The sequence below is a fragment of the Balaenoptera physalus genome, assembly GCF_965194825.1.
Source record: "Balaenoptera physalus genome assembly, chromosome: 6".
Taxonomy (NCBI): domain Eukaryota; kingdom Metazoa; phylum Chordata; class Mammalia; order Artiodactyla; family Balaenopteridae; genus Balaenoptera; species Balaenoptera physalus.
Genome location: NC_138885.1, coordinates 127,040,762 through 127,053,305, shown reverse-complemented (window position 1 = coordinate 127,053,305; position 12,544 = coordinate 127,040,762). Strand labels below are relative to the sequence as shown.

Here is a 12,544-nt window from a genome sequence, read left to right as displayed (position 1 = left end):
GCACTCAAATCTCAGCTCTGTCACTTATTAGCTAAGGGACCTCAGTTTGCCTTCCTTCGGTTTAGTCTCTTCTCTGAAATGGGTAAACAGTAACACTGCATTGGTGGTTGCTGGATTGAGTGAACACACACGCACATACACACTCATGTGCATACACATGCACACACACTAAACATGCATACATGTCACTTATAATGGTGCCTGGTGTGCTGGAACTCACTCAAATTCCATCTCTCTCCCTGCAACCCAATCCCCACACATAGCAGAGTGAGCTTAAAATCCAGATTTCATCTTACTGCCCTCCGTACTTAAAAGTCTCAATGGTTTCCCCTGTTTCCAGGGTCAAGTACAAAACCCTTAAACACAACATACCAGGCCTTTCACAACCTGATTCCCACCCATCTTGCCACTCTGGTCCGACAACGAAAAATATATTGCAGCCACAACCATCGCAGTACCTACAATGGGCCACCCTCTCATCTCAGGGCCTTTACCCATTTTCTCTGCTTCCCTTGCCCCTTTGTTCACACCCTTCACTAACTTCTCATCACATTCAGGGAAAAACCAAAATCCTTAGATGGCACATGGTCTGGAGCCCACTAATACAAATTTAGGATCAATACCTCGATTGTCTCAAACTTAGATATGATACATTCATTCATATGAGAAAGGATGCTCACTCCCTAAATATTTGCCTGCCAATCTTTAAGATAATTAAGGTGATAACAGATGTTATGACGTCATTACAGCCACTCAAGAGGAAAACCTGTGAATTCTGAGTTTAGAATAAATAGTATCCTGTCTGTATACCTCTCTCTTCTGTTTGCTGTAGGTGCAATATTTAATTTATTTCCATGTTAAATAGTTGTTTGTCTATTCATGTAACTAAAACAGCAGAGAAAGACACCCTTTTTAGAAAACACAAGTCTGGGTGTTTTTAAGGACAGTGCTCATTTGATCTCATTATTCTGCCAGTTAATTGACAGGAAAGAACATCCTAATTGCTCATTAACTCTGAAGATGTCCCCTTGTCTGGTGTCAAGGTCTAAGAGATACAGGGTACACAGCAGCTGTACAACTGCTGCTGCTTTAGGGGGACAAAGCATTAGGTTTGCACAGTTAAAAAACAGCAGATGTTCTGATATGGGTTTCAAACAATCCCGTCTATAATATGGCAGAATTTGGTGGTGAGTTATTTTCCCCTCAGGCTAATAAGATGAACCACATCGCTGATTAAATATTATTTTCTGGGGCCACAAGGTTTTTTTCATGGCTACCGCTTATGGAAATCATTCTTGGTTGGATTGTAAACTGCCAAAATGGCAACTGGTTTGAAAGGCTCTCCGAGAAAGGCATTCCTTGGTGCTCTTTTCCTCTACCCACCCTTGTCCCTACATGCAAGGCCATCTGGTCCTGTGATAATAAGCAAAAGCATAAGAGAAACAAGCCATCAACACAGGCCTGCGCAGTGACTATTCAGATCCCTTCCTCAAAGCATACAAAGAAACCCAGAATTCCAGGAAACAGCTATACCCACTTACCAAGAAGCACTGTCTCCATGCTTCCCTGATATACAAAACATTAAGATGATAATAATTAGCAAATAATTAGGGCTGCCAAGGGGTAAGGAAACACTGTCATAACCTGACAAGTGTCACAGTGTCAAAGCTCTGCTCAAAATGGGCCTCGCTGGCCCTGAGTTATCTAAGCCAGGGGCTCATTTCCCTCCTCACCCCCATGTGTCTCGCCAAAAAGCATCCTCTACACAATGGTAAAGTACTTGGGGCTTAAAGTTTATCTTTGTCACAGCACAGTGTGCCAAAAGAAGGGCCCTGCTAACCCCCAGAGACGCAGCTTATTTAAAGTTATAATGAAGACAGCAGGTGTTCCATACAGATGTCTCTTCTTTTAGAAGACACCTATTAAACACTTTATTCTCCCTTAATCTCGGCGGGCTAAGCTGCATTTTATTTCAGCATCACCCGAGCCAAAAGCAAACTGTTTCCCTTCAGTCTCACTGAGCTGAAAATTAAAAACGACTCGGTTTTGGGTTGTTTTGGTTGATTTGCAGGGAATCCTGAACGCGGTGATTCTAGAGTCAACTCCCATTGCTTTCTGGTAACAATGAAAGCAATGCCAGACTCCCCAGAAAGTATGCCAGACTCCCCCTTTCCTTGGCGACCCAAACCTCTGAGTGCCAACCACCTCACACCTTCCAGTGAGATGAAGCAGAACAGATCTGAAAGGACTGCACTCGATAAAATGTATGCTGCTTTCACTTTTGTAAACTGTAAAGTCAAATGGAAATGCCTAGTGCCATGGCACTAAAGCAGCCTCAAACTAAGACAGGATGCAGTGTGTTCTGGAACCCTTAAGAAAGAAATCATTGTAGCAGCCAGGGGAGAGCTAGCTACCAGTAACAGGAACCACTGGTCTTCTTGCCCAAAGTGTGTGGATACCTTTAGCCTGGAAGGTTGGAGTAGAGATGAGAAGGGAAAGAAGGAAATGAGCAAAAAGGAAAAGTGGAGACAGGATGTAGAGATCCTGGTCTGGATGTTCCCCTCTGCGCAATCTCCCTCAACACTCTCACAGACCATAAGTAGCCCGCAGAAGCTGGAGGTGAAGGTGTGAGGTGTAGTTTTCTCTGCATTTCTCTACAAAAAATGACCTGATGCCTTTAATGGGATGGCACTGTGGAGAATATCGAAGAAGAGGAAGGTCAATATTGAATATTTTTAGCAATGCATAGGTTTTCATATTTTTTCTTAATAAAGGTTCTCCGTGATTTTGCAGACATTTTAGAAAATGGAGTCGAGCCAAAACAAGAAAGTAAGTCACCATAATCTTATTTCTGAGAAATAAGGATGAGTGGCATTTTGCTAAATATTATTCCAATCTTTTTTATAGTACATTTACTAGGTCTTACAAAAATAAGTGAGTTAAGACTAAGACTACTGCTATGTCCTGCTCATTTGACTCACTGTGAACCTGCTTCTATTTTTAGTGGCTAAGTATTATTCTAGATCATGATTTATTTCACCTATTTCCTATTGGGGCATGATTAGGCCATTTGCGAGTTTTCCAAAGCAGATGATTACAATGTAATTTTAATCAGCTTAATATTTATAGTAATCTTAATAACGCTGTGCAATTTTGGTCCTGTCTTACAACAAAAGTAGATTTAAAAAACACAGATGTGACACAGGAAGATTGCTGGTCCCTAATTGAGATGCTTGAAGATATATAAATATATATTATGCATGACTCGCACATCTGGCTCTCCATAACGAAGTTCAACAGAATTATAAATAGTTTTGAATCCTTGGAGAACTGCCATGTGATGAAACTAGACGACTTTGAAAGCTATTTGTGATTCTATAATAAATGGAAAACAACATATGACTTGATTTTTCTCACTAGCAAAACAACACAACAAAACGGATGAACACGTGCACCTCTGAGTGACATTCAAGAGGCTGAGTAGACGACAGTGAAAATTCTCACGTGAATGATTCACGTGTAATATTGATACGTGGCTCAACATAAAATTCTGTCTTAAAGTACACTTAATGCAAGCACATTTATTCTTTTTTGTTATGAATCTTTTCTTTTCTAAAAAGAAAGCCACTGAAGAAAAATTGAGTCCTATTTAAATGAACAATGCAAATACCCTTAATTCAAATGTCACTAATTGTCCATAGTAAAAACAGTATTTTCAAACTCATATGCTATGATTTTTGGTAGAAGCAAATCACTGCCCAGCAGATTATTTATGATTGTCTATAGAAAGCATTTTTTTGGTGTGTGTTCTATTAGGTACCTGAGATGCAAGTTTCTTGTGTAAGAAGGGCATTCTTTCCCTAAACAAACTATTTATTTCACAATTTTTAATTAATGTCAGGAATTTTTGCTTAAAAAAAAAGACAACCCAACCAAACAAAAGAACTTAGCCAATCATGTGAGGACAACAGTAAGAGAAATGTCATTGTCATTCTACAAGTAATACTGTCTTTTTAAATGTAGCTAAGACTGTTCTATAGTGACCACACCTACCAAAGGGTTTTCAGTGTTCTGATTTCAGGATGATCACAATGGCCAATCCGCCTCCCGAAACACAAACATAACTCCAGCTTGGCCATGCGGGCTGACTATGTGGAGGGCTACAGACAGAATCGTGCTGGTCTCTTCCATCACTGACAATTCACGACAGCCTACAAGCGCTTTTTCTGAAGAGGCCCCGACTGGGAATAGAGAAGTCTGGCCTTCTTGCCTGGTGTTTACCACTCAGAATGTGACCCTGGGCCAGCCATTTAATTTCTCTGTGCTTCTATTTCCCAATCTAAAACAATGGCTATAATTACAAATGCGTATTTCGTAGGGTTCTGTGTGGGGATGTGAACCTTCCTAGCACAGTAACCACGAGGGAAGAGGTACTGCTTGTTGACCTGGAAAGAATTCACCAAAACATTTACAGTGGTTTCTTCTGGGTGCCTGTATTATGAGTAGCTGCAAGGATACACCTCAAATGTGATGTGGTTTTTCTCTGGGTGGTGGGGTTATGGATCGCTTTTTGTCTTCTTTTTGGTGATTTGTATTGATCATTTTCCAGCGTGAATATGTTCTGCTTTTATAACCAGCAGGACAAATGCTTATCCAAATTCTAAAAGACCATAATAACTGAGTTCAGGGACCCATCATCACCTGTCTCGGGCCCTCAGCACCGTCCACCCTGGGACATCTGGAATTCAGGGAGGACTTCCAGAAAAGGAGCTGAGTGCTGCCTCTTCCCATGGCAAAACAAAAGCAGAACCGCACGGCAATCACAGCGCATATCTAGCAGGTGTTAGCACACACACATCAGAGCGGTCTCACACACGTCATCACCTGCCTCCCTTCCTTCTGAAGGCCAGAAGGACTCTGTCCCTGCGGTTGGAGAAGCTGAGAGTCCATCTGCAGCCAGCCTGGAAGGCGGACGCGGAAGCTAATTCAGGGGTTCAGCTCTGCTCTAGGGTGGACACACAGGAGCCCAAGGAAATGTGGATCCAATCTAGCACCTTCCAGGAAGGTCCTGACCCCCAGGCTCTTCATGCCTGGGGAACCCAACCTACAACACAACAGCATCCCCAGGGCAGGACACCGTCCACAGTAACTGGGCCAGAGATATAAATGATGGGATATTAAGCCTCTTGACTTCTCCGAGTCTGTTTCCTCATTGAGTAAGATCAGGTGTCAGATATGCTGACCTCTGAGGTCACTCTTAGTGCCAGTTATGTTTGAAAATGGTTCAGCCTTGTCTCATTCTCCATTATCTACTTTAAAAAGTAATTTAAGTAAATTAAGCAAAGGATCGAAACAATAGGTCCCTCCCCAAGACTGCAGTTATGTGCTTAAAATTATATGCTAAACTTAGGTGGTGTATGTTATCTGTACTTACAATGCTTAGAAAGGAATTAGAAAGGTTCAAATAAAAAAGAATAAAATTTTATTCACTGAAAATATCAACTACTGAGTCTATGAAATAAAGTCTCAAAGTCTGGGCCTTCAGCTCAAAAAAAAAATAGATAATGTTTGGTTTGGTTTCATATTTTAGTACAGACACAGAGAATTAGAAACTTCTTCACACCCTCAATTGTTTGATTAATAAGAATGTAAAATCCACTATAATTTTAAAGCACTATTTGACATCTCTCTTCCTAATTAAAACATTTTATGAAATGATGAGTTTCTTAATCACACCTAGTTTTCTCCAATTAAGTTTGATCTTATAAAACAGTGAATATTCACCTCAATAACTTCGAGATTAAAAACTGTATAGATAACTTGAGTATCCAAATCATCATATTAGTAAATTTGATATTCTCTAGAATTCTTACATAACTTAGGGAATCATAGTTGCTGAAGCAGAGAACTTCATAGATGGGTAAGTAAAGTGATCAGCTCATTTCAAAAGTTACTGTATCTCTTTCCTAAATCTAATATATTGGGTAGCTGAAGTGAAGTCAGTCACTAAAATCTCCTGTCATTCGGCAGAAAGAACAGTGTTTTTGGTTTGACAGCAAAGAACAGGATTTACTCATTTCCGTACCCTGCAGTGCTTCACAGTACCACACACAAACAAGGGGGTCCAACTGGAATTTGCTGAGGAACAGAATGAATAATGATCCAGAGCAACGTGACGAGTGTGCAAGGTAACATTTCCGAAACCATCAAGACTCGGTAGCCCACAAAACAGGGTCCAAGTGTGGGGGAAGACGAAGGGGACATGGGTGGGTGGAATTAATTCATTAGAGGTTTGTTTATACTTTTATTGCTAAACCTACTCATTAGCATCTGAATGATCCCTTTCAATAAATGGTGATTGTGGGGTTAGGTAGCGGAGGAAAAATTATGAGTTCACATAGAACTATTAATGTTAATTTCTCAAATATGTTTCAGTTTCATGTATCACTATCTTTATTATTTTAGCAACGGCTGAGCTACAGTTAATCTTTTTAAGTATAAAACCTCAACAGAAGCCTGCTCCTTCCCAATAGGGACCTAAACAGAACTCTGGTCCACGTATTTTATTATTTCTTTTCCTGACAGGGATATATTCACATGTTATTTTGCAGGTTTGAAACATCATGTATTTACATTTCTTTATATGCCCAATTTCACATCTAGATACAGTCTTAAATATCAAACTTTACTCACTGAAATGAATATCTCCGAAGTAGAGCGAAGGGAGTAAGAACCTATAATCCAAAGGAAGTGTTCTGCAATGAAACTGCTTTTAGGAAATCTGGCAGATGGAGCTTTTTCATTACAGAGAAAGTTTTCCTGGGGGAAAACACACCAAATTACTTAAAAAAAAGAAGTGGTCACACGGAATGAGCTGTACATCTCTGTCCTGGCCTGCAACACGCCTGCAAAGCCAAGCAGGCCAGCCATGATCATTTGCATATGTTAAAAATCGCCAACTGCATTATGCCTGCACTGGGCCAGTGAAGGCTCAAATAATCATGCAACTGAAGCAGATACCACCATCAAATGCATGTATTTATCAATTTAGATCTGCCTTAGACAGCTGTGTGAATTTATCTTCCAGAAATGATCTTTCATCCGTCAGCCCTGAGACCTATATGACAAACACTCGCCAATATTCCTGACATTTCTCAATATCCGCATCTCTTTCTAGCTACGCCCGTCCTGCTCAGTCCATTACCACAGAATGGAAAAGGAAGAAACTTTGAAGAGGACCCAGTTCAACTCTCTTATTATAAAAAATAATAATAAAACAAAGGTCTGATCAGATTCAGTGACTCACACCTCACGTAAAGTTAGTTCACTGATATTCCAGGACTGAAGCTCAGACCACTGAATTCCCATCCTTTTCTCTTTGTACCACACGATGAAAGATTAAAAGAACATGTACATAATTTATTCCATTTTTTTCAAAATTTTTCATACAGCAATAAAGAAACAAGACAGATGCCATTTTTATTTACCTTGGTGTAGCCTCAATAAAAAGCAAAATATACAACGCAGTTAAAATAAATTCTCTTTTTGTTTTTTTTATTTAAAATGTATCTGAATTGGTCCCTATGAACATATATGCCTATAAACAGGATTCAAAGATATTGTCAAGTGATCTTTTCATAACAAAAGCCCTAGATATTAATGCGGAACCCAGATACTCTTTTCCAATATGGCTCCCCTGGTAATTTTACATGTAAGGACTTAGAGACAAAGGAACAACCAGTTTCATTCTGAAGCCAAGACCTTTGTCGTATGTCCCACCACAGCTTCGCATATGGCTAGCCAGCAACCCCAACTGTACAATGTGGGGAGTGGGTGACAACTCTGCTTGATTTTCACAAGAGAGCCAAAGTGTGATTGTGGCCATTTGCCTTTCAGAAGAGTCTAAGAAAAGAAGCACACGTTACTCCACATGTCATGAGGATTTCCAGTTTTAACCAGTACACATGCTCCAGACTGGCAGATAGAAGTTGAAAAGGACACAGCTTTGTACCCAGCCACCCGCTGAACTTGGTGGCAGGCTATTTAAAAAAAAAAAAAAAGGGCACAAATTATACATGGAAGGACGTGGGGGAGAGGGGCGAGGAAAATGCAACGAGCTAATGTTCCTAGTTGGCATCTGCCTTTTGACTCAAAGAAAGGAGATGGCTCTCGTCCAAAATTTTTCTATTATTGTGGTATCAGCTGCCTCTTGGATTCTTTTATAAGAACTGAAACTGCCAACAGAACAAGACAAGATTTCTGTTAATGGTAGTAAATGTGCAGGCTTCTTGAAATAATAGGGATTCCGATATTTCTTCTACAGAGGCTACTTTGGTATTATTATTCCTGGCATGAGCTTTAGGACTTATAATTATGGCCAGGTACTATTAAGAAATATGACAACAGCAAATTCTGAGGTTAAAAAAGTTGTTACCTTGATTCTTTAATTTACTCTTCCAATATATTGAACTAAAGAAACTAATTGGTGCTGGATGTCTCTTGCTGGACTGGCATTCTACCAAATGAATTTCTATTAGTTGGCCCTTTCAAATCTCAGTATTATTGATGACTGTTACACTAACTTCTTACTCTGAAAACTGGGAATCAAAGAGAAAGAATTAAGCATTTACCTAGCCTTTTAAAAAAGGACTATAGATTCTACCTACTTCATGAGGGAATGATCACATTTTTAAAAAAAAGCCAATAAATAAATTACTAGACAGATTATGTCTAGTAAATGACAGATTCAAACTGGAAATGTAGAAAACTGGAAAAAGCATCACTACTATCCTTATAATAAACATGAATGCTGGACAATCAGCAAATCAATACCTTTTCCTGAACCCAACAGAAAGCTGAGGCAGTAGGGCAGCCAACTAGACAGAAGTCTAAAACAGCATAGGAACACTTGCTTACCTAGGACAGACTCTACTGGACACTAATAAAAAGAATTCAGCCAAAACTGTTCAACTGCTAAAGGCTGAGTGCGAGCTAGCAAGATGCTATTCATAGAATATATAACACGGAACATATTGGGGGCTGCAGTACAAAGGAATTCCCACCCACTTTCAGGCTCTTCTCAGGACCTCATGTGGCCCTTGCAAAAGACCTATGTGAGCCCAGAGAAAGTGTCCTTTGTCCTCTGTCATTCCTGGCACAGTCCTGAGGGAAAGAAGAGCAGCCACTGCAGGAAAGGTCTGCATGAAAGGCTGCCTAGATCCTTCTTCCCTAGCGTCCCTAAGGAACAAAAGACTTAAATACCTGGGAGAAAGGCAAAAGCCAAGTTTCCCTTAAGGAAATGGTGAAAACCTCCTGCAGTTTAGAGAAGGGAAGAGGAGAAAAAAAAAAAACACCCTCTAAACTGGGGAGAGGGGCAGGGATACTGAGAAGGCCACACCTCCAAACCGAGGGACACAGTGACCACATGGACTAAGGCTTAATCAGAGCACCCCCGGCCCTGGTCTCCACCACCAAACTAAAAAGCACAGACTAACACGCAATAGCAGTGTGCCACCGGGGGAGGGGCAGTGGAGGGGATGGAGTACCTGTCCCAGTTACAGCACAAAGACTTACAACTGAAGTTCAAGCAGACATTGAGAGGCGCTCTGGCAAATCAGCCCCCACCCTAAAAACAAGGTAACATTAGAGGAATTCGAAGTCTTTGATGCGCTGAGGGGACCATACAGTACACACTCAGTATTACTCACAGTAATTCTACATAATTCTAAATACTCACAGTGCTCAATAGAACAAGTAGACAGATAATCCATAGGGATTAGAAGATCTACGCAACACTATCAACTCGATTAATCTGACTAACATTTGTAAAACACTCCACCCAACTAGAGCAGGACACACATTCTTTTCAGGTGCACATGGCATTTTCACCAGGATGGTCCATAAAATATCACAACCAGGTGAGATTTATCCTGAGAATACAAACCTGCTTCAAGTTTGAAAATCAAAATAATTTAGTATGTCAATAGACCAAAGAAGAAAAAGTATATAATAATCTCTACAAATATAGAATAAAAAATACTATTTTTAATAGCATACCTCCCCCTGCAGAAAGAAAGAAAGAAAGAAAGAAAGAAAGAAAGAAAGAAAGAAAGAAAGAAAGAAAAAGAAAGAAAGAAAGACTGACTTAGGTATAAGTTTAAGAAAATATATAAATATATGAAGGAACTGTATGTTCAAAAAATTTTAGTGGTGTGAAAAAATGATTACAACCTAATACTGAATGAAAAAAAGTAAGGTTCAAAATAGTACATACCATATGGTCAACTTTTATAAAATAAACTCAAACCAAATATTTTTCCACCGGAAGAAAAGGCTAAAAAGTAATAAAGCCCATTTTAAAAAATGTCTCCTCGGTTTCTCACTCTTAATAAGACAGTCATGAAGTGTTTTAAGGAAAATAAAATTGAAATTAATATAAACAATTTGCAAAGCTATTTCCTTTGCTGTCACCCGTTAGTATATAATGCACTTCAAGGAGTCTCTTCAGATCAGTTTCATTGGAACTAGTTCCATATGCTCTTAAAACATCCACTGAAAATGAAATTCTGTGGTCAAATAAGTTTGGAAAACATTACATTTAATAAATTGGTTTCTTAATTGTAGAACTAATTAGAATCGTCAGTATGACAGTGCCATTCTGGATCTTCAAGGGGGTACAGTTTGCAGTTTCCCAAACTTATTTGAATGTAGAACTTATGAAGGGGGGGAGTGAGTGAGTGAAAGAATGAGAGAGACAGGAAAGGAGAGAGCAGAGAGAGTTGTTTCGGCTAAAAATTGAAAGTAAGTTGCAGACGTATTATTTTGCTTCTAAATACTTCAGTGGGTATCTCCCAAGAACCAGGGACCTTCTGTTACTTATCCATAATACCAAAGAAGGTTAATTTCCCAAATAACATCTAATATCTAGTCCAAATACAAAATTCTCCTGTTTCCTCAAAATTTTTCTTTTATAAGAACCAGTTTTTCAAGGTTCTCATGTTATATTTGCTTGTTATTTCCTTTTAATAGAAAATCACATCTTGCTTTTTTTATGATACTGTTTGGTTGGTTTTTCTTCCCCAGGAGACCAGTCTCACTGAATTGTAGAAACCTCACGTTTTATCTGATTTCTCAACTTATTCCTCTATTCCATGTATTTCCTGTATATGGACCCCTTACATTGGAAGACTTAATTGGAGTCAGGCTAAACATTTTTAGTAAGAATATGTCATAGACGGTGCTGTGTTCCTCATATGGCATCGTATCAGGAGACACACAATATCAGGCCCTCCCACCAACAATGCCGCCACGTTTGATCGCTGGATTCAGGCGGTGATTGTCAAATCTCTGTTTCCCGCTCCTATTAGCATGTCCTCTATGAGGTGATACTTCATCACCATGTGAATGTCCCATTTCTTTTTTTCATTTTTATTGGAGTAGAGTTGATTTACAATGTTGTGTTAGCTTCAGGTGTACAGCAAAGTGAATCAGTTATACAATGTCGGGTTTCTAAACAACCTTTTAACTAATGGTTTATAGTGCTTGATGATCTTTACAAGGCTACCAGTTATTTCATTGGTTTCTTGTTAATTTTTATTTACTTCTTTTAAAATTCCTTTTTAGGAAAATGTACTCTTTGTGGGATATAGTTAGGTGAGTTTTGACAAACGCAAAGAGTTGTGTATCCATCACAACAACCAAGATACAGAATAATTCCATCACTCCAAAAAATTCCCTCCTATTGTCCCTTTGTGGTACTAAATAAAGTTTTGTACAAAGTCCATGCTTAGTAGGTTTGCCCTGACTTACTTAACTTTTTTTTGTGTGTGTGGTAGACTGGGATTAATATTTTTATCAATGATAACATTCCTACTGTATTTCTAAGATTTACATCCAAGAGAGCATATCGTATTCACATGCAATGGACAGTCCAAGATAACAAATCAGACCACAGTTCTGTTAAGATCATGGCTTGTTCCAAATTAAATTAAATACATAATATCCTTACCTCCAGGAATATTTCATGTCTCACCTGGGAGTGATTAAGCAGCTGTGGGCACAGGACTAACCTTGAGAATTTGTTAAAATACAGCCTCCGGGGCCCTGCCCCCAGAGGTTAGGATTCCAAGGCTAAGGCATGCTTTCAGTGATTGCGATACCAGTCGTCCACTGAATCTAGTGATTACAAGAATGGCCCCAATTATCCACCTCTCCTTCTGTGCATCCCCTTTGCAATGTGACTCTGCAGCTCCTCCCAGGAAGAGGTGGAGTCTATTTCCCTATCCCCTGAATCTTGTCTGGTCTCACGACGTGCTTCAGTAACAAAATACTGCAGAACTGACAACGCACCAGCAAAAGTCTCACTTGTTTCCACACTCTCCCTCGGAACCCTCGTGCTGAGGCCTTGTGAACGAGCCTGGGCTGGCCTGCTGGATGACGAGTCACGTACGGCCCAGTCTCCACCATCGCATCGGACAACAGTCAGTCGGGCATGTGAAGGCGGTCACCCTAGAGCAGCCAGCCCCAGATGACCACTGCAGACACC

At 39.8% G+C, this 12,544-nt stretch overlaps 1 protein-coding gene across 7 annotated transcripts in view; it reads right to left on the bottom strand.

Moving 5' to 3' along the window:
• The window catches only part of RHBDD1 (rhomboid domain containing 1), a 117,058-nt gene that overhangs the window by 34,486 nt on the left and 70,028 nt on the right, over positions 1-12,544 (bottom strand). The gene's annotated exons all lie outside the window — the stretch shown is intronic.